Source organism: Elgaria multicarinata, chromosome 4 (genome assembly GCF_023053635.1).
Source record: "Elgaria multicarinata webbii isolate HBS135686 ecotype San Diego chromosome 4, rElgMul1.1.pri, whole genome shotgun sequence".
Lineage (NCBI taxonomy): Eukaryota > Metazoa > Chordata > Lepidosauria > Squamata > Anguidae > Elgaria > Elgaria multicarinata.
In genome coordinates, this window is record NC_086174.1 from 44,382,256 (window position 1) to 44,385,740 (window position 3,485).

Consider the following 3,485-nt stretch of genomic DNA (forward strand, 5'->3'; position numbering starts at 1 on the left):
CCATGAATTGGGGAGTAGATAACCCTAAATATGAATCTTCTTCCACACTTGAAAAATTGATTTGAAACTTCAAAAAGTCTAAGTGAGCGCAGGAAGGACTTGTCCCCTGAGACAAAGCAAGACACACACAAACCATCCCTGCTAGGCGGTCACAGAGGAGGAGGACAGGCGGGCAGAGAGCCAGGTAGAGATATGCCATAGATCTAGTATGGGGGAGTCAGTCCCGCCAGATGCCCCACCACAGCAGCACCCCGGGGGGAAGGCACGCAGGCAGGCAGCAGACATTTCTGGGGGCACAAGTGAGGAAAGGATTGTTTCAAAGCCAGTAATGCAAACCATCCCTGTGAGGTCAGAACAGCACAGAGAGATGCCTTTTCTTTTGCATCCCATAACTAGGAGGCTAGGAGGATAAGAGTAAAGCTTTGTGATCCTTGCTTCAGAGTTGATTGACTGCACTGTGATCACAGCCATTATTAAACAACAACAACAACAACAACAACAACAACAACAACAACAACAACAACAACAGTAACGTTAATAATAGCAGTACTAATTAATATTAATAGCAATAACAATAACAACAACAATAAGGAGTTGAACCACAATGAAAGCCTGCCTGACTTCACTGAAGAAGAAAAGCCAGGAGAGCTTGGGCTATGGGGTGTAAATATAAAATGGAATAAATAAATAAACAAACAAAGGAGAGGTAGAATTAAAAGCAGCAGTGTTGCTGAATAAACAATGAAGATTTTATTTTAAAAGGCTATGTCTGTCTTTTACCAGTAAGAGGAAAGTGGACGTGCCCAGGGGGAGGGGGATATGCCAATTTTTGACTGGCCCTACCAGTATTTAAGAAGCTACCTGTCACTTCAACTCATGATAGACATTAGTCTCCACTGGTTACTCTTTGGAGGGCTCTGATGACCCTCCAAGGGCAGGACACAGTGTGTGTGCACTGGGCACATCCACATGCCCTAGGGGACCTCATCCCCTTGCACCACATCTATTCAGTTGTTCACCAAGGTTAGGGTGGGTATCAGTGCTGTGTTTCTATCTGTTATTTATTTGCTTAGTATATGATTTCAGGTTGTGTTTGTGCATTTGGTGGGGCTACTGTTTTAAAAAACACTGGGAAAAGTCCGTTCAGACTAAGAAAGAGAGGTTTCCCAGTATCCCAAGTTACTAAGTATCCCGTTTTGCCTATCCCCTCCTCCAACTTTGGTATTGGAGGATGCTTCATCAGGTGATCATGACTGGAAGTTGAATCTGCCTCTCAGCACTTCAAAAAGGTACCTCTCCTGCTTTTTTTACCCTTTTTTTTAGAAAATTATAGCAAGCGAACCGCACCACGTAGAGTGCTGAGAGTAGGCTCAAAATGACCCCCAGCCACGACTCTCTAAGCACACGAAATTTCAGAAAGATAGCTTTAAAAACAACACAGTTATCCCCTAATCTTTTCCACAATGCAATCCTATGGGCGAAATTATCCAAAATGGCGGGCGGATCGCTCCGTGAAAAGAGAAGCACTTCGCCTATCGCCGCTTCTCTTCGCCATGCTTCTCCTGGACCCCGGTTCGCTTCTACTCTGCCTCTGGGCAAGGCGGAGCAGGCCAATTCGCTTCTGATTCTCCGATTCTAAGTGGAGCGGAACACATCCCTAGAAATAACCTGATACTGTGCATAGTTTTTAGAAATCATTTGGAGTTATCTTAAACATTTTATTCATCATGCTAAAATAAAATATCCTATAATCCATTTTTCTTCATTTTTTTTATTTTTTTCCAATTTCCTTCCCATTCCCGCCTGCAAATGCCCTCCCCCCAGATGTGCCAGCTGGGCAGGAAGTGGGCTTCTACCCCTTTCTGCATCAGTGGAAATTCAGGCTATAAGCCTTACACACATGCCCGGCACAGCCTGGGTGTAGTGAGGCCGTTACAGGTGGGGGTGGCAAGATGAGGCATGGAGGCTGCCTATTGGGTGGCCTCGCATCTCGCCACTGGAGAGAGGAGGGGGAGTGAGGATCTTTAAAGGAGATCCGGTCCTACCCCCTCCTCTTCTTTGTGAAAGCGGCTCCCTCCCGCCCTTCCCTGTAGGTAGTGTGGGTTCGCTGGTCGTCTTTAGGAGGCCAAGTAGGAATTTTTTACTCATTACCTGATTTTAAGGTTGTGAGTTTTTTCGGCTACTTCACACTGCAAGACAGGCTAGGGTGTATTAAATAGGTTGATTGGAGTTCTTTGTTTTGGTCACATTCGTTGCCAGGGAAGCAGACATCTCCACATGGTTAGGGCTGGTGAGTATTCCAAGGCACCTAGTGGTGAAGGGTAAATGCCTGAGGCTCAGCATCTGCAAACCCTACGGTCCAGCTGGGGAGATAAGGGTTACCCTTGGGACCAACCTTTCTCACTCACCTGTAGACTTACATCACGGGGCGGGGTGACACTGGAAGGTCTCCCACCGTTGCGCCACCCTCTGGACAGGAATGTTTTGCCCAAGATAAGTATGGCTGGAAGCCGTTTAGAGGAGATGCCCGCTTAGGTTACGCTTCTGCAGATACTTGTTAATAAAATGTGGCCCAGTTTTATTTATTTATTTATTTATTACATTTCTATACTGCCCAATAGCCGGAGCTCTCTGGGCGGTTCAAATTGGTTTTAAATCCAAATACTTGTGTTGCCCTGTTATTTCCACACTCCACTTCCACAAAATACATATACATTTTTGAGGGCATTTCTTCTAACGTACATTTTAATTTAATGATTTTTTAGCATACTTTCCCCTAATGCATGCATTTTTGTGTGCATTTTTCTTTTCTTTTTCTTTTAGCCTACAGCACCCGGTATTCCCAGGCGGTCTCCCATCCAGGTACTAACCAGGCCTGACCCTGCTTAGCTTCCGAGATCAGACGAGATCGGGCGTGTTCAGGGTAGTATGGCCGTAGGCGTGCATTTTTCTTTTTTTAAAAAAATTGCAAAATGCTGAAAATTTCAGCTTTCGAGGTGCAAGTGTGTTCTGGCCTGCATACAGGTTTGGGAGGTCCGAAAAAGGTAACTTTGCTTAAAAATTCAGATTGAACAATTTTTTCATCCATCTGTAGTCATAGCACATGCCAGTTCATTAATAAGTGGTGTGATTCATCTCTCTCTCTCTATCTGTGTGTGTGTGTGTGTTAACACATGCTTCGTGTCTCTCTGCAAGATGAAAGCTAAAATATGATTTAAATATATATATATATATATATATATATATATATGGAATGGATTATTGATTTCCATGAGCACTTGCAATCCTTTTCTCTCTCCTGGCTGTCAACTTCCTTCCCTTTAAAAGGTTTTTTTTCCCAGCGCCATGATTTGAATGCTGCATTATGACACAGTCTGGCCTGATAAATGGGAAACTAACAGCTTGTTTTCCTTCCCTGCTGCATATTTAAGGCAACAAACTTTACAGATATGACTAAAGGTTGCTTCACACATTTTGTCTTGGGC

At 44.2% G+C, this 3,485-nt stretch overlaps 1 non-coding gene across 1 annotated transcript; it reads right to left on the reverse strand.

Annotated features, from left to right (window-relative positions):
- Window positions 1-2,821: 2,821 nt before the first annotated feature.
- On the reverse strand, window positions 2,822-2,940 carry LOC134398541 (5S ribosomal RNA). Its single transcript, XR_010025419.1, has one exon. It is a non-coding gene; the product is annotated as a 5S ribosomal RNA (ribosomal RNA).
- Window positions 2,941-3,485: the final 545 nt, after the last annotated feature.